The 20,002-nt window shown below is 37.0% G+C and overlaps 1 protein-coding gene and 1 long non-coding RNA gene across 3 annotated transcripts in view; both read right to left on the bottom strand.

Moving 5' to 3' along the window:
* The window catches only part of EMB3144 (AAA-type ATPase family protein), a 385,432-nt gene that overhangs the window by 206,130 nt on the left and 159,300 nt on the right, over positions 1 to 20,002 (bottom strand). The gene's annotated exons all lie outside the window — the stretch shown is intronic.
* LOC149211946 (uncharacterized) lies at positions 5,960 to 6,578 on the bottom strand. The gene is made up of 2 exons (XR_016250732.1): positions 6,270 to 6,578; positions 5,960 to 6,145 (listed from the first exon to the last, which is right to left on the bottom strand). It is a non-coding gene; the product is annotated as an uncharacterized LOC149211946 (long non-coding RNA).

Raw genomic sequence — 20,002 nt, 5'->3', positions numbered from 1 at the left:
GAGGATCGAGTGCTAAAGATCCTACTCCGGTGGAATAGTCAGATGAATAGTTGGTTGAAGTTATGCCTATTAATTTTGGTTTAATTTTGGTTGTACATGTCGAGTAGCATTTATGTTTTCAATGTTACGCTTACTAGCTGGTTTCCAGACTATCAACCTTATAAGGCTTGGTTAGACGGACTCAAACTGTTTATGTTTTGGATCGCTTATAATGTGATTCAGTGGCCAATAGACCTGGTTTCCCACTGGGCAGGTTGAGGCCACCGAACGACTTATATATTTGTAACCTGCTTGTTTATAGATGAATGAATGAAAGGTACTTCTAAGCTTACAAAAAAAAATTGCAAGAAAAATTAATTGATTGACACATGAGGGGATTAATTATTTTTCCACCCTCATATATTTTACCCATGGTGTAATTGACACATGAGAGGATTAATTATTTTTCCACCCTCAAATATTTTTGCCATGGTGTCTAAGAATGAGGAACCATGCACTAAAATATTGTTTACATAAGATTTTACAAAATTCAACCCTCAAAGGGGGAATAGCCGTTCGTTATAGACCCTCAAATAATTTACCCAATTCTACAACACAATATGATTTAGTAGACCAAGTTGTGAAATTCCTAAGCCGAAATCCCTACTACAACAAACTGAAGTTACTTCTCCTACTTGTTTAAATCATGCAAGTTATTTACTGTGTTCTACGGTAAATATCAAAGCAAATACATCTTCAGCCTTCACTTAATTAACATATATGCGGAAACAAAATACTGAGCAAGAAAGAAAAATACAACACATAGGACACAGTTATTTTTGGACAAATAGTCCTTTGGAAAAACACAATGCGAGAAAGCCAGTGCAGCAGCTCTAAGGGTTTATTATTATGCAGGAGAAAATTTTGAGTATAATTCTAGGATGCTCAACTAGCAATCTGATACAAAGAGAATACTAAACAAAAGACTGGTGAAATGATCTCACCCTATCACTGGATAATCAATGACTGATCCTGCTGCTCTAGAGGCTCTGCGTCACCCTCTGCGTGGCCTTTGCACAAAACTGCGTCACCCTGGGCAGTTTCTGTGTCACCCATCCTGGGTATTACGCTGCCTCTCCTCTAGATCCTCTACGGGCTGAGAAGTCGACTTTCTGCGTCCTCTACTCACACCCTGGCTTCCGGCAGCTGAATTTCGACTTCCCCTGAAGGACTGCACTACCTATGCGTCAGCACTGTGTGGGCCAGCGTCAACCTTCTTCTAGACGGACGTCTTTCTGTTCTCCCTCTACCTTGTACTCTCCGGAAATTCCTTCTCCCAGATTCTCACTGCCCCTCTGCTGCAAGATCTCCTCAATCAATTATCCTCCTAAGAACTTCTCACTTCAGAAAATCAATTTTCTCAATCTCTGTGTATTTTCCAAATGACCCTTAAGCCCCTTCTTATATCTTCTTGTTGGACAACCAACAGCCTAGATTAAACGATAATCAAAGGCTCAAATCATTTTGGCTTGATATGTCGCTTTTTCTAGAAGATTCACCCCTAATTAGATTAATACCCATTAATATTTTAATTTTCCTAAGTTTAGACATAGGAACCTAGTTAAAAATATTAATTATTTTAATAAAATCACTTCTGGGTGGAATTTCCCAAAACGCTTTCTGGGTTCTTTGGAATACCTGTGCCCAAGCCTCCCTACAAAATTTGAGGCTTAGAGCACATCTGATGCTACCCCAAATCAACAAAAGTGACTTATAATAAAATAATTTAGCCAATTAGCCTAAATTATTCTCAAATCAATTTTACAGAAGACTGGACTAAAACACTAGGACTCACCTAAGACTTTGACGATAAAAGCCACCCTAGCTTTGGGGTTTGGTTGGAGGGAAAAAAAATTTGATCATGCATGTTTAGAAACACAAATAAATCAGCGAGATAAAAAACCTCTTAGGATGAAATTCGTTGCTAACATAATAGGCTTACCTAAGTTGTTACATACATAGACAGTCTAACTAGCATCATTTACATCAAAAATTTTGCAGAATCGGTTTACAATGACTCAAAATATTGATGGTTGATGATCTTGATCCTTTGAAAAATTGGTACATCTGCTTCCTTGGAACTTTGATCAAATGTGTGCAACAAGTCGCATATAAGTGAAGTTTGAAGGACCGTAGGTGATTCTCAAGGCCTGATACAAACACCTACAGCCATCTTAAGTCACCTACAGCAGTGATAAAAACACCCAAGTGGCATAATAATCAACTTATAGTGATATTCCTTCATTGACATATCATTTGCATTGGTTGGGCTTGCATTTGTTCAAGCATGTCTTGTTATTTTTGGAGGACTGTCATATTAATTTGAGGTCTGATATATGCATCATAAACTCTGATCATAAGTTTGACTGTGGTGTAAAAGTTGTTCACAGTCATCTCATTGCTTCGGGAATTCACTCCTTGCATATTGTGCATCTTGAATAAGTGTTTTCTAGTGTGGTTGGGTGTTTTTCTTACTGTTGTCATCATCATCATCTCCTTGGCTGCCATCTCTTGCATCTAATTGCATTCTTGCACTCTTGCATAAGCATTCAAAGTTTGCACCCTCATCCAATTGACAAATATAAATAAGAACATAAGTGCTCTAAAAGGATAAATTGAATTGGTAATTGTTGGATATGATTGACTTTGACAAATAATCTCTTTTTCTGATGAACAGTGAAAGACATTAATGCATTATGTTGCCTAAAGGGGAGCAAGCATCCATCGTGATAATGGTTTCTAAAGGAATATCTCGCTTGTCATTGTCATTATTTCTAGAGAAATTGGTTATTGGAAAAACTGTTTCATTGTCTTTTCATTGTTACAAGTGGTTTCATTGCTATTGTGATAGCATTTCTTGGCAATAAGTGTACTAGCTAATTCCTTGCAAGTGGGTTTCACATCTAAGGTTATAATCTTGCAAATCAAGTCACTCTTAAAGCACTTAATTGGTCATCATAATTGTGATAAGAGTAATCTTGAAGCAATCTAATTGTGTTCATAAGAAATTCAATTTCTCTCCTTTTGTCCGTAATTGGCACATTGGCATTCTATTGTTATAATCTTAAGAAGTTGTTAATTGTGTTTAAGGATCACCATTATCTAATAGGCATTGTTGAAAGAAGAATTGGATTTTGTATATTTATGAGCAATTGTCTATTGTGATCTTAATAACATTTTCTAGCGCCATCTATTTGGTTCATTTAGCATTTTATTTTGGTGAAGATTGTCATTATACATTGTTAAGTACTTCATTGTTCTTCATTGTACTTCATTTTTCTCTAAGTACTCAAGACCCTTAACAGTCTGACCTAAAGACAATCACGCATCTTGCACTTGCATTTTAGGACTAGTCTTGCATTAACTAAATTACCTCCAAGCATAAGCTTGGTTGATAGAAAAATAGGACCACCTTGCGAAACCTAGACCCTCTTTTGTGGTTAACACAGTGACTTTGCAGTCCTCGGAGCCACAGTTTTTGCAACAGTAGAGGCATCAGGTGCTTACAACCCTAGGGAAGTTATCATTAATATAGCCTTTGTTGTCATTCCCTAGGTTTCTCTCTCACAACCTACACTAGAGACTAGTTTCAAATTAGTTGAGAGGAGGGATTTATTTAGATAGGCATCTAATTTAAAATAAACCAAGATCCTCCATTTCACTTAGTTTTTAGGTGTTGCATCTCATATAGGATAGTGATCATTCTAAGCAGCAACTATTCATTCAATGACTTGGTAGATAAGTCACATAAAGCAAATAAGTTTGACTCCATAAATCATTGGTCTATCAAATAATTTAATCAAATCGTGCTAATAATTAAACTTGCTAATCATTTAAGCCGAGTTGCTAGGCCATTTAGTTGTGTCGCCCAAACTAGTCGATTCCCGACAAGTCTCTCATTCACACATATCATAGGGACTAACCCCCATAGCCTATTGTAGGGAGACAACTAGAATGGAGAGGGCGGGAATCAGAGTGACAAGCCCTGCCCTGAGTCGTTACATTCACATGTACAATTTGAACGACAACATGACCCACTAAAATTTTACGATTTTTGCCAGAAATTTGCCATCTTTATTGGGTATTCACATGTTTATCATTGTGATACCTAATGTATCTATCATGTGTGACAAGGGTTCCTTATAGATGTTTGTGGGATGTGCGCTAATTGAAATGAGGAAGTGGATCAGTACATTATGACATTGGAAAATCTGCCAAGTTTCAAAACCTTTAGATTGCTCACATTCAGATAAGCGAAGTTCTGCCACAAGAATTGGGTTGCCTATTTACTGGCTTCTTCAGCATAAAGAAGTTGTGAGAGAGCTCATAAAATCAAATTGGACTTTGTTTTATTTCCAAAGCCAAGATTGTTGTGTTAAATAATCATTTTAATTTTTAATTATTTTAAATTTATAAAAATATTATGTTATATATATTTTTATCAAATTGTTTATTTAAAATGTAAAAGTTTGGTAAATTAACATTGTTATTACATATCCAACTTTTCAACCGAACTTCATCCAAGTCATGATAGGTCAACTACGTGTTCCAAGGGAGAAGTGGACAGGTTACGTTTCTTGCTCAACGCATCGAAAGAAGTCTCAGACACTTTTCTATATAAAGTACTTCGCCTATCTATTTGTTGTGCAAATGGGATAAAGAGTGGTGGAAAAACCTAATGAAGGTCGTTGTCCTTAATCGAATTCAAAGACTAGAACAAAGGAGGTCATCTCAAAGTTGAAAACAATCAACTCGTCAAGCCTTTGCTAAGGCATCCCGTTGTGAAGGGAAAGGCAAAAGGAAAGAATACTTCCAATTCAATTGCAAACTAGGTGGATAACGTTTACAGTTTTATGTTTGATGATATATAGTTGCAAAGAACAATGCATTAGGGGAATTTTGAGGTCTAAAATGGGCCTCCTAAGGAAATTATAAAATAATAGTGGAAATAATAAAATAAGATTAGATTACATCATCAAATTTTAGAGAGAAAAAAGAAAAAACTACTTTTTCAACTCGTATTTTCAATTTATCTCCCTATGGGTTTACTCAAATTTCGAGTGGGAACGTTTGTTGGATGCAAAATTTGATTCCTCATCCAAGGAGTAGCCATTTTGCATACTTTCGATGGACCCTGCTACACGAAAAATGAGAAACACATGAAAAAACGTGATTGCAATCATGTTTTTTCATGTGTTTCTCATTTTTCGTGTAGCAGGGTCCATCGAAAGTATGCAACATGGGTCAATGTTGTTAAAAGCGCGATCGGGATTTAATCGGCGCCGGGAAAAAAGCGGAAAAAATCGTTAAAATCGGGAAAAAATCGGAAAAATCGGGAAAAAATCGTTTGGCACAAAAATATTCATTTTTTTTCATTTTTTTTCAATTTTTTTAATATCTAAACCATCTACAACATAAAATAAATACATTGACACATAAATATGATAAAAAAACTAATATATAAGATGTTTAATATCATTTCTAGCGCTAAAATCACACATAACATTGAATCATGTCCTGAATAGTAAGTCCTGAGTCCCAACTCAGCCTCAAAATATCAACAAAAAATATGATAATGTATCTCATCATGTCATAATGTCATATACAATAAAATGAAAGTCTAAGACTCTAATCCTATTGATTTCCTCTGCCCCTCTTGCGAGAAAATGTCACTGCTTTCCCTTTCCCCCTAGATGAAGATGCTGGTGCCTGTGGTGGTGGAAATGGCAGTGGAGTCTGACGTGCTCTAGAAGCTGAAGAAGTAGCTGTAGAAGTAGCAGCTACTGTAGGTAGACAGAGACCACGTCCTCTAGTGGTAGCCCGGGTAGGCGGTGTCACCTCCTCCTCCTGCTCCTCCAACTCCTCCTCCTCCTGCTCCTGCTCCTGCTCCTCCTCCTCCCCCTCCTCCTCCTCCCCCTCATCCTGCACTAACCAATCCTCAGTGGGATCCATGAGAGGCCTCTCGGTCTCAACCCTCCATTCAGCAGTGGTGTCAATCTCATCCAATGAGATGGCATCCATATCAGGTGTCTTGTCTAGTTGCCTCACCCACAATCGAAGATTGTAGTAGACATAGACCATGTCATTAAGTCTACGGGACTCCAACCTGTACAAAGTTCATGAAATAATAATTAATAATTAATATTATAAAAAAAAATATTGTTTAATGAATTCAAAAATTTATTTGGAAATTTGCAATATTTTAAATGTTTAAGTGTTAAGTTGTTAACCTATTGCGCTTCTTGTTGTGTATTTTTTCAAATACACTCCAATTGCGCTCACATCCCGAGGAGCTGCATGTTTGGCTGAGGATACGTATGGCAAGCTTTTGCAAAAGGGGTACTCTGCCACCATACATCTTCCACCATGCGGCTACAACAAAATTACAAATAAACATAAGAAAAAAATGGAATTTGAAGAGACAATGAAATTTGAAACAAAGTTACAAAGTACAAAGTTACAAACTAAAAAATACCTGGCATTTTGACCGTCCTATCAAAGATAGCCATATCAAAGCCAAATGTGCCACCTGACATCTTATACGTCTCAATTTGTTTAGAGATCTCCATACGTTGTTCTGGAGTTTTCACCATCTTCTGGACACAGGTTAATAATCCATCCATGATTTCAGCATCAAAATCTAACCCACATGCATAAGAAAATGCAGGGTTCAGGAAAAGCCCAGCAGCATGAATGGGACGATGGAGTGTGTTGTTCCATCGCTCATCAATGACGTTCCATAGAAGGAGTTGTCTCTGGAACCCATCATCTCCCTTGTCATCATAGTAGGACCGAATGGCTTCTTTGGCCCTGTCCATGGCTTCATACAAATAGCCCATTGCGGGCTTCTCACCATCTACCAACCGAAGAACCTTTACCAAAGGTTCAGTGACAGCGCACACCTCCTGCACTCCCGCCCAGAAGTCTTCTTGGTATGAAACAAGTCTGCAGACGGCCTCTCCTTCTGGTTTGCGGCTCATTGGCGAAGAACGCCACTCCTCTGAAACAAACATTCTCTTCAAATCCCACATAGATTTCAAGAGGGATTGAAGAGATATGAAACTCGTCGCAAACCGTGTAATGGCGGGGCGCACCAACTCTTTGTTGTTGGTGCATTTTCTCATCAAGCTAAGCACAGATGTGTGATTGTAAATAAATTTTGTGATGGTTTTTGATGAGTCAACAGCCTCTTTGACAAAGGGAATTTTCCCTATGTCCTCTAACATCAAATCAATACAATGGGCAGCACAAGGTGTCCAAAATAAAGTAGGATGCCTGTCCATAAGCATTCTACCAGCAGCAACATAATTTGCAGCGTTGTCCGTTATGACTTGGACAACATTTTCTGCACCCACCTCCAAAATAAACACATCCAGCAAATCACATAAAATTTTTGCATCTTTGATTTGATGAGTTGCATCAATAGATTTGATAAACATAGTCCCCCTGGTACAACTAACCAAGAAGTTTATAAGGGTTCTCCCCTTTTGGTCAGTCCAACCATCTGACATAACAGTGCATCCTGTTTGTGCCCAGGATTCCCTAAAATCCTCCAATCTTTGGGTGCAGTCACGCTTTTCATCTTGAAGAAGCCGGCCTCTGAAATCATGAAGAGAAGGGATTTTGTACCCCGAGCCAACACTGGCAATAGCATCAACAGTAGGTTGGAAAAATGGATTATTCCTTACAATGCTGAAAGGAATATCACTCCAGAGGAGAAATTTTGTCATCAACTTGTCAGCTTGTTCTTTTTCAGTTCTTTTCATCATTGAACCGATAGTTGGTTGTGCACCAGGTGTGGTTCGAGGAACAAAAAATGATGATGCAGCTACCGGATTGACTGACGCTGCAGTAGAACCAGTGCCACTTGGCCCACTTCCTTCAGCTCACCTTTTTAGTTGCCTTTTGAGTTCTTCTTTGGCCTCTTTAGAGTGCTCTAATTCTCCCAATGCTCTCATGGCTTTTCGGATAATTTCAGCATTTGTATTAGGACAGGGCACCACATCACGTCCAGGGATTTTTGCAAGGTGGAACTTCAACCTGTACACCCCCCCGAATATCTCCTTTCCACACAACTTGCAATACAAGTTTTGTCTATCATTCGGAGTTTTAGGGTCACCATATTCCCAGAAAGGATCCAATTTCCTTGGCATGTTTGTTTTTGAATTTTGAATTTGCAAACCTATGGAAAAAATTAAAAATAAGGATTAGGAAATAGGAATTTAGGATTACATAATACAAATTACAATTTAGCATTTGCAAAATTACAAGTTAATTATTTCCAAAATCCCAATTTCTAAACCCAAGTTACCCAACCAAATGCCAATGGCAAATGCAAAAAAACAATGAAAAATCAAAAAAAATAAACAATGTTTAAAGAAAATGAGAAAATAAAAATAAAAAATTGGTTCTCATAGTCATAACAAATAACCCATCCCAAATCAATGAAAAATTTCCAAAAATTCTTTAAAAACAATGAAAAACAAAGTTTTTATAGAAGCAAAACAAAAAAAAATTAATCTACATACCTGGTTTATGGACAAATTGGTGATCTTGGCTTGGATTCCTCCTAAAATCGCTTGGATTCGCTCCCAAATCCGACGGCAACCCTCTCCCTCACTTCTTCTCCTCCTCCTCCGCGCGGACTGCTGAATGAAATAAAATAAAAATCGATTTTCTATATAAAACGCCCGCTGCCCGCGCCTCTGGCGATTTTAACCGAAAAAATCGCGATTTTTTCGAAAAAATCGCGATTTTTTAAAAAACTCGCGATTTTTTCGAAAAAATGAAAAAATCGCCTATAAAAAAAAGTGCCGATTTTTATCGATAAAAATCGCGATAAAATCGGATTTGCGAAAAAATCGCGATTTTCCGATAAAATCGCGATTTTATCGCGATTTTAACAACACTGACATGGGTACTCCTTGGACAAGGAATTAAATATTGCATGCAACGACAACTGTCGCTCGAAATTTGAGTAAAACCTTAGGGAGATAAGTTGAAAATACATGTTGAAAAAATAGTTTTACTATTTTATTATTTTATTACTTTTTAATATTTTTATTTTTTTACCCCAAAATGGTGAATCATCCTCCATGGTTGACATCATCATCTTGAATTCTATTGGTTCTTATAAAGTTTATTTTGGTTGTACATTTTTCTTAGGAGGCCATATTGTCGCACAGATTGTTACAACAACGCTCAGACCAGGGGTTGTCACCCTGATCCCCGATCTCTCCACTTAAGCCGTCTCCCGAGGCTAAGTGGGGTAGACCCTATGGGATAAAGAATGACCAACTGTGGACTAGTTGGGTTGGGAGACACAACAAAGCAAATTAGCACTTGATTGATTTTAGAAATTATTGTACCAGTGCCTTATGGAGTTAATGATTGAATAATTGTTTATCAAATGCTGCAGAAATATGAACTCATTAACAATCATTTATCATCAAATAACTCAAACAAAGATTAATTTTACCAAATGAGAGATAATCGATAAATGCTCAATGGCTTAACAATATTCCAGCAATTAAAATTCAAAAGATTGAATACTTTAAATGACCACATAATTTTAAATGCTAACCAGTTATCACGTTCATATAGCTAATATTCAAATGAACATTTAAGCATGTTTACCCACATAAAAATGATAAATATTAATCCCACATCAAAAATCTATTAGCCTTAGCGAAATATACCAAAATTTGGAAATGTGACAAAATATGCTAAGACTAAATGCGACACAAAAAAAATATTTCAAAATTTTTATATTTTTTTATATTTTTTAATGAAACTGAAAATATCTAATTTAAAATTAAAACCTAAGTTAGAAAATTAAACTAATAAATCAAAAGCTAATGACAATATTAAACAAAACCCTAAAAAAAAAGATTAAAACTATTTATGCCTTTTTTGGGACTTTTTATATTTTTTATGATTTTTTGATATTATTTTTAAACTTAAACTTTAAAAAATTTAAATCTAATTTTAAACAAACTAACACATAATCAAAAGAAACTAAAGGGACCCTTTTATGGCTTTTGTTTTTTGTATTTTTTTATATTTGATTTTGAAACAAAACCAAAACTAAATTAAAAATTAAACTAAAACAAACTAACAGCTAAACCACAGATAAAACTTAATTTAATCTGAATCTAAAATCTAACGCTACTTCATGAAATTCAAAACTAAAAGTACAAACAATAAAAAATAAATAAATAAATAATTAAAAAAAAAAATCTAGACACACTTCAAAAAAAAAAAAAAACATGTTATCCTACCCTAGTCGAAATATTCGTGACGGCGGGATTTGAAGAGAGCAGCCATGCAAAGAATGTTGCGTGAGGGTGCTTCGACAACAGTGTGGAAGCTTGGAAGCTGGCAGCCAATGGCTCTGCGGGTTTGAGGATGGGCAACAGCGAGGAGAGCGTGTGGATAACTGCGTGGGAGCGGATACAGTGAGGGACGAGGAGGGAGAGAAGATAGACACGGGCACCACGAGAGAATTGGCAATGGGAGGACGGAGGATTTCTGCGATGAGGGAAAGCCAAAATGGAGATGAGATGGGGGCTAGACAACAGCAACGTAGGAAACCGTGCCGAGAGTTGGATTTGGAGCTACGTAAGATGGCAGGGACAGTGAAAGGGAGCTTTGGTTGAACGCTGATGGTGAAAGTCGCAGAACCAAAGCACTGTGTGAAGATGTGGGTGGGTGTTTTTTGCAGGTGATCGATGGGAAGAGGAACTGGACGAATTTGGGTTTCTTGGTGCAGAGAAATGGAGCACGCCAATGAGGAAGGGAGCTGGAGTAGTGTGTAGGCAGCTTGCTAAACGCAGGGAGAGAGAGAGCTGCGTGGAGATGGAAAGCACGCAGCCAAAGGAAAGACGTAGAGTGAAGGGGTTTGGCAGCGGTGAATGGAGAACTGCAGGTCTGAGGGTTTGGACAGTTGAAGAAACGAAATTTCGAATTTTTCCCCAAAAAATTTGAAGACTCCAGGCAACAACAAACAAATTGCCCAGGAAAACCCCTGAAGCTCTCCACAAAATCAATAATTAAAATTCCCTGTTTCAGATTTTCCTGCAAGAGTTGATAGACAGGGAGCTGAGCTGAAAAATGACAATGTTGAAGGTTGGCCACGATCCAAGAGGTCCACACAGCCTTAAAAAAAATTCAAAAATTTTCCTGGAAATGAAACCCCAGCAAGCAGAATTGTACGCTTGCAAGAAAACTGGGTCTGAGGCCAGATCCTACCCTCCAGGGCCTAGATCTGGCTTCGGACAAAATGCTTTCTTCCGACCTGCAACTTGCAATAACAAAAACCGAACACCCAGAAATAATATACGCAATGATTAAAACTAAAACCCTACAAACCAGTCAAACAGTTACAATATTTACAGATTGCAGACTCTTAAATAGCCAGATTTGTCATTAATCCAAAGTAATATTTTTAGAATTTTAGATTTACTATGAGATACTTCAGAAAACTTCTCATGCATTCAAAAGATAAATTTAAATGATAAACCCAAGATCGAAACTGGCTGGGCTCTTCAAGAAAATGCTTTACGAGAGTTGGTTGGTTCAGCCGAGAACTTCCCCAAACCCCCGTTGATCTTCACAATCTAGATTTCCTGCACAGCTCACTTCAACTATCAATAAAGAGGGGAAAAAACAGTACTAAAATCCAAATCCAATGGAGATACCTGCCATTATTTTCAGAAATTTTATTACCATTTAAACCCTAGTGAGTAAACAAGATACCTGTGTTCAACATCACTCTTCATTAAGCTATTACCAATGGCTGAAAATAAATTTATGCAGAAAATGAAATAGCTTACAACATTTCAGAAGAGTACCACTAGCAAGATTTCAACCCTAAAGTCTTTCTTTATTGCACAAGAAAAAGATTACAAAAGAGTTGTCTTCAGCACAAGACTCACAAATCGAATGATTTCAAATGACCCCTAACACCCTATTTAAAAGAAAAACTTCCCAACGGCTAGTTCGAGTGATCCATGTCAAACTAATCTCGACCGTTGATGAGGATCAAAATCCCTTTTAATCTCATCTGTCGAAATTTTAAATGCTTTTTAATATATTAAAAAGTTAAAACTTTGCATTTATTTTCTCAAAACTTTGACTTATTACTATTTTATTATTTTATTTTTTAATTTTTTGTTTTTATTTATTTTTTTATTTTCTTTTTATTTTTTTTATTTTAATTTTTATTTTAGTTATTTTTTAATTTTTTTAATTTACATCTTTTATTTTTTATTGTTTTTTTTATTTTTGGATCCTCAAACTTAACCCTTTGGAAAAATCACTTAGGACCTAGGACTTAGGACTTAGGACTTATGAGGGGGTTAAAACATTTTTTAACCCTCAAGACACTTTACATCATGACTTTTACAATTTTACATTTCAAGGGGGAAAACCCATTTGACATAGACCCTCATAGACTACTTAGTTCTGTGACGCAAATATAATCTAGCAGATCAAGCAATTTGTAATAACCTAGCCAAATAGTTAGAATTATTTCCAAATTACCTTTACATAGACTCGACGCACACTAGGATTCCCCTAAGATTCTAATGACAAAATTCATTCCGGCTTTGGGGTTAGGCTGAAGGAAAACTATGCCGATCATGAATCGGTGAGACAAAAAACCTTCCGGAACATAGATTATCACTAGAAAATTAGGTTTACCTAGGCAATTTACATACTTGACTCAGATCTAATAAGATTGTTTACAAGTTACACATGCAGACTAGGTTTACAACATAACATGATCAGGTCGACGATGACTGTCGAATGGCACGGACATGTCGATTAAGCGTTATCGCTTTTGCGAAAAAAGGGGGTGTACTGCTATAGATAGTTGACACGTAGTGGTCAACATTTGACTCTACTTGGGGACACATTGTTGCACTATAGGAATGTGAGAATCTAGAATCTGCATCCACGCAACACACAACAAAACATAAGTAGCGTCCATCCAAAAATCATCATATAACATTAAGCACAGGAAAGATATAAGCTCTTTGGGCGGGCCAAAATAGATGCCTGTTCAGCTTTGAAATCTCTTCGGTTAGAGGAGATTAGGAAGCAGAATCAAGCTTTTAAGTTTCTAAGGCTAGCTGGGAATTCAGAGTTTCGAACCGCGGGAGCTGCTTCCCGGAGCCGGGTCTCATCTGGGCAAATCTCTGCGCTGAATGAGTGGTTATCTGGCCGCTCAGGTGGGATATCTGGTCTCCCGTCTCTGGACTCCTCGGCTCGCTTTGGTGGTGCCGATTCTGGCGCTTCAGATCTGCATTCATCTTTCGGGGGTTCTGTTTTACCGGGAGGGAGTTTGCAGGGTCTTCTCGACGCAGAGGAAGAAATGGTGTTGGCTTCTCAGGAGAACGTTTGTCCTGGTAACTGCGTTACGGGAAATCAGGCCCATCCTGTCGCCAGGGATCCGGAACGCACTCTTTCTCCAGGTGTAAATCGTTCTTTTGACAGCAGCCTTGGTGTTGCGCCAGCTTGCAGCATTTCTAATCCAGTTGCGGGCATCCAGGATTCCGATCCGTTGGTTTTTAGTCCACATTCTCCTTCAGATAGCTCTGGTTCCTCAGCGCTTAGGAGGTTATCAGTTGGAGATCTGGCTGACCGGCGTGGTATGGTTAGCGTGGAGTCGGGGAATTTGGTGTCGCCGAGAGTTAACTCCTCGTCCCCATTACCCAGCAAGACCGGGTTCTCTGATAGCGGTGTGGCTGGACCCGTTTCCCGGTCCTCGTTCATGAATGAGAATCCCACTGGTTTCGCTGTTCCGCACGGTAATTCGAGTTTGGTTAATAAGAATTTTAATTATCATAACAGTCACGTTAATTTGAATGACTATATTAATATAAACGGTAATTTCTTGATTATTAATAATAATAATTTTATTAATGATAATATTAATAATTATAATAATAACACTTATATTAATAATAAATTAATTAATAACTGTAAGAATTATAATAATAATAATAAGATGAACTATTATGATAACAATAATAATATGAATAATAATGACATTATTAGTTATAATAGTTATAACAATATTTATGGTATTAATAATAATAATAATATTGATCTTAGTAAAATTATAACAATAATAATGATATTAATAATAACAATTGGATGGACAAGAGTAACAAAAACATCTCTAACTCGAAAAATAATAGGAATAAGGGGACTCCTGGTATTAATAATTTTTCTTCTCTTTCTAGTAACATAGTTATAAATCTTTCCAATTTCGTTTTTCCCCCTTCTGTTTTTAAGGTTCTGGGCAAGGGTTTAAATTTTGCCTTAGCCCCTAAAAAAATCCCCGTGGAAGATATCATTTGTGATATTGAGTTTGGGATCAGAGGTTTACCTGAGAGGATCAAGGATACTATTAGGCAAGATTGTGCAGTTGCCTTGAGAAAGGCTAGGCCGCCTAAAAGTAACCTTAGCAAGGATGAACTTTTAGCTCTCAAGTCCCTAAACCAGAACAAAGATATCATTGTTCTTAAGGCAGACAAGGGTGGTGTTGTCGTCATTCTTAACAAGGTTGATTACTGCAGCAAGATGTTGGATCATCTTCATAATAGTGGTAGCTAAAAAAAGCTTCCCAAAAATCCTTTGAAGAAGGTTGCTAGAAATGTGGCTTTGGCCATTAAATCCATTAGCTCACTAAGTTCCTTGCACCATAAGCTCATTGAGAGCAACCCTATTACTCCTAGGATCTATGGTCTCCCCAAGATTCACAAAGAAGGAGCCCCCTTAAGGCCCATCGTCAACACCATTGGGGGTCCTACCTACCTTCTTGCGAAGTTTCTTACGTTAAAGCTTAAACCCTTGGTTGGTCGGACGGAGTCCTTTGTTAAAGACTCTACTTCCTTTATTGATGAACTCAAGGACATTAAGCTTTATCCTGGGGACATTCTTGTTAGTTTTGATGTTGTCTCCCTGTTCACTTGCATCCCTATTAATTAAGCCATGGAGGTGATCAACCGCCTAACTGATCCTGACACAGCCAAGTTGGTTGAGATCTGTCTCACTTCCACCTTCTTCAGTTTTGAAGGTGAGTTCTTCGAGAAAACCTGTGGGGTTGCGATGGGCTCACCGCTTTCCCCTGTTGTTGCTAATCTGTTTATGGAAGATTTTGAGTCCAAGGCTCTTAGCTCTTCCCGGCTCTTGCCTAAGCTGTGGAGAAGGTATGTGGATGACACCAATGTCATATGGCCTCATGGCCAGGATGAGCTTGATCTCTTCTTTGATCATCTCAATAATCAAACCTCAGCCATTAAGTTCACTAAGGAGCAGGAAGTTGATGGATGCCTTCCATTCCTTGATATTCTTATTTCTAAGAATAGTGATGGTTCCCTCGCCCATAGAGTTTTTCGAAAGAAAACTCATACGGAGAAGTATCTTCATGCCAGTTCCCACCATTTCCCGGCTCAAAATATGGGTGTTCTCAATACCCTTGCTACTCGGGCCCTAAGGATCTCGAACAAAAAGAGCTTTGAGAATGAGAAATCCCATCTGCTTGATGTCTTTGTTGAGAATGGTTATAGTAGATACTTGGGTCGGAGGGCTTTCCTTAAAGCTTCCAAGAATTCTCTGACAAAAAGGGAACCGAAGGAGCGAATTCCAGGTGTCCATCTTCCGTATGTCCAGGGGACCACTGATAGAATTGGAAGGATTCTCAGGAAGCATAGTATCCCTGTGTCCTTTAGGCCCCTGAACACCATTCGTATGTCCCTCAGATCTGTGAAGGATCCTATCGACCCTAAGGATATGAAAGGTGTTTATATGATCCCTTGTTCATGTGGGACCCCCTATATTGGGGAGACTGGTCGCTCCATCAATCAAAGGATTAGCGAACACGCAGCGGACCTGAAGCATAGGCGAGCTAAGTCTTCCGCTCTAGCTGAACATGCTGAGAAAACCAATCATCATGTTTGTATTGAGGAGGCCTGTGTTATTGCTAAGGTTTCGCATTTCCATCATCGTAAACTTAGGGAAAGGTTGAGATTGAAAAAAGGCCAAGCAATCTCAATAGGGAGGATGGCCGGAAAATCAGTAGGTGTTGGGTCCCAACACTCTCTTCCTAGTTGTTTTTCCGCCCTCCTCTTTGGGGTTTTTAGTATATTTTTTATTGTTAATTTTATTCTATTTATTATTTTAGGTGTTATTATTTTTATTTATTTATTAATAACTAATTTATTTTAGCTGTTTTATATTTATTTAATATTTATTTATTGATTTATTCATTTACTTTTTGTGTATTTATTTGATGTTAATTTTATTTATTAGTACTTTTGTTCTTATTTAGCTTAGACTTTTTAACTAATTTTCTAACTAACATAACATCCTTTTGACATTCTTTATGATTAGGTCTTTTATGTAACTTTCTTTCCATTTAATTATTAACTAATTTATAAGTTTTAATAATATTTTTAAAGAAGACTATTTTATATATTTCTTAGGCCTTTAATTGTATATTTTAAGGTTATTTATTTATTTATTTCGTAAATTTTCTTTATTGTTAATTTTATTTATTTGTTTTATTTATTATTTATTTAATTCATTTATATTATTTATTTAGTATTAACTAATTTATTTTAACCAATTTATTTAATTTTATTTATTGATTTATTTAATTTTTTATTGACTTTTTATTTATTTATGGGTTTATTATTACTTTTTTATTTATTTTAACTTTGACTTTTAACTAATCTTCTATCGAACCTAACCTCCTTTTGATTTTCTTTATTAGGTCTTTTTTGTATCTACCTTTCCTTTTAATTATTAATTAATTTATGATTTTTAATAATATTTTTAAATATGATTAATTTTTATACCTTTAAATTATATTTTAAGGTCCCTTATTTAACTAAATTTCCTTCTATATTATGATTAGCTTTTAATTTTTAATAATATTTTTTAACTAAATAACCTTCAAAAATTTGTTTTATACTTTTTGGTCCTAATTCTTTCTAATTAAACTAATAAAATAATTTCGACCCCGGTCCTAGAGTCAAACTAGCCGTTGGTCAAGTTAGCTGTTGAGTGCTCTGCTCAGATTATTTAACTTGCTAAGCTGGATCTGTTTCTTCAACTTGTCCTGACGATGAACCACACTAGTTGGTTCGAAACGCGTCGACAAATGGTATTCCTTGTGATTTTCGCCGAAAAATCTCTCCTAAGCTCTTCATTTATTAACTATCCAGTAACATGAAAAGTAAATCTAACCCTAAAACAGAAATAAAACGTTGAACTGACAAGGAGTAAGATTAGAAATACAATACAAAGGATGCCCCATGGCAACAGATATCTCCTACTATCTTCTTGATAATGGTTATGAGATTCTTGTTACTTGATTCAGCCAGACCATTACCATGAGGATAGTAATTTGATGAATGAGATAAGACAATGCCATACTTGAAACAGAAAGACGAAAACTCTGAGGAACTAAAAGCTTTGGCATTGTCAGTAGTGATCTTAGCAGGGACACCAAATCTAATAATGATATTATTTTCAATGAAATCCATAATAACCTTTTTAGTGGCATTCTTAGCAGGAATGGCTTCAACCCATTTAGTGAAATAATCATTAGCAGTCAAAATCCATGAGTAGCCATTGCTAGAATTTTCATGGAACTTCCCGATAAAGTCCAGACCCCAATGCTGAAAAGGTGCCTCTACAATTACTGTTAAGTTATGGTATGTTCTATGCTTATAACAGTTTACTTATTTTTCTTATTATATTCCACCGATTAGCAATCACATGTACATAAAGTAAAGTGCAGATAGAACATTAAACGATCGACAGAAAACAAGCCAAGACAAGAGACACAAGATGTGGCGGCTAGCCAGGGACAAACCCCACAATGTGTGGGGAACCCCTTTGATCAAATCTTCTTTTATCTTCAATAATTCAGCAGAGAGAAATAGTACAATAAATCTTATTCATATCAGCACTAGCAAACCCTAGATCAGTAGCATCAGCATTAGCGGTTTCATTATCAAACTAGGGCAGACCATATCTCACAAACCGACAGTCGGATTGACTTCATTCCACCACCAAAAGTTTCGGCTTCCAGAGGAGGTTCAGATGAACCTACAGCGCAGTTCAGATGAGGAGATCTTCTAGGCCACGCAAGTCAATCTTTACTTCTGCAGTTGCAGCCTCAGTTTCAGCAGTTTCTGGCTTCAAACTAGGGCAATCGATATCTTGCAAACCGTTCGTCGGATTAACTTCATTCCACCACCAAAAGTTGCGGCTTTCAAAGGAGGTTCAGATGAACCTACAACGCAGTTCAGATGAGATCTTCTAGGCCACGCAAGTCAATCTTTACTTCTGCAGTTGCAGCTTCAAATTCAACAGCTTCCGGCTTCACATGTGTGAGAGAGAGAGACCCATTTCAGCGCAGTAGAGAAGAGACTCATATATGCGCAGTAGAGAGAGAGAGATGTGGTGAGATGAGTGAGTCTAAATGAGGAAAAGTCCTCTTATATTTATACACAACGTTGGTGGGTGAATAGATGCGACTGTTGGGCTTCTGAGCCTACATGAGTTGTAGGTCGGCTTGATAATAATTCCATAATCACAATAAATTCATATCTCCATGAATACTTATCGGAATTGGATGATCTTTATATCAATCTTACACCTCTCGACGAGAGGAATCTAATAAAAATATTATCAGCCATGAATAAGATGACCCACATGAAGTTTTGCCCTGGTTGCCAATTTTAACAATTACAAGTTGTAGGGGCAAGGCAACAAGCTTCTGTTTCCCAGTGAACAATTGACAGGCTTGACAAGTTCTAACAAACTTATGCACATCATAAAAAATTGAAGGCCAATAATAACCAGCTCTCAGAATTTTGTGAGCGGTAGTTCTAGCAGCATAATGACCACCACAAAATCCTAAATGAAACTCATAAATTAATTTCTTGGACTCAATTTCATCAACACATCTAAGTACTATGCCCTCAGGATTTCTCCATCCAAGGCCATCCTTCATAAGGCAATACTTAGTGGCTTTTAGTCTAAGAGCCCTTCTCTTATGAGCAACTAAATGATTAGGACATGTAAGATTCATCAAGTAATAAACAATGTCCTTGTACCACTCATGCTCTCCTAATCTTTGCAACTCGGGCGAAGATAGATCGCTAAGACAAAACAAACTAAGAGTCTTTTCGTTACCTTCTGTCGACATTTGAGCCAAGCCTTGGCCTTTGACTAGCTTGGTGGGTCTAATCTCCAAATCATACTCTTGTATTTTAGTAACCCACCTAGTGCGAGTCCCTAAGTAATCAGTTTGAGTTAATATATCTTTAACAGCAGAATGTGGGATGAAAGCAATGATTTTAGAATAACCCACATAAGTTTTGAAATGCTTAAGAGACTTGACCAGGGCATAAGCTTGCTTTTCCATGGTATTGTACTTTAATTCGGAATTTTGAAGCGCTCTACTCATGAAATCAATAGGTTGCTCGTGACCATCCTTATTCTTTTGTAACAGGACACTAGCAATGGTATCTTCGGAAGCGAAAGAAAAAATCATGAAATCCTTGGAATAATCGGGACTAATTAAGACAGGGGCTCTTGCAATAGCGCATTTGATTTCCTGCAAAGCCTTTTTGCCGTCTTCTTGCCAAACAAATTTTACATCTTCCTTCAGAAGACTCTAAATAGGCTTAGCTATTTCTGCGTATTTTGGAATAAACTTTCTAAGAAAATTTGTTTTTCCAAGGAAGGACTGAAGGAATTTAAGATTATGAGGAAGAGGAATCTTTTGGATTGCTTCAATTCTTTCAAGATCTATCTTGATTCCATCTTTAGAAATGATATGGCCCAGTAATTTCCCTTCGGTTACTCCAAAGACAGAGTTAGCTGGATTCAAAGAAATCCCGTATTCTCTACATCTATCGATAACCTGCCTAAGATG

The sequence above is a fragment of the Pinus tabuliformis genome, chromosome 1_1 (assembly GCF_031772625.1).
Source record: "Pinus tabuliformis cultivar Carrire ecotype Pingquan chromosome 1_1, CPIR1, whole genome shotgun sequence".
NCBI lineage: Eukaryota > Viridiplantae > Streptophyta > Pinopsida > Pinales > Pinaceae > Pinus > Pinus tabuliformis.
Note: the sequence above shows the minus strand (reverse complement) of the source record. Positions and strands in the feature narration are given on the sequence as shown.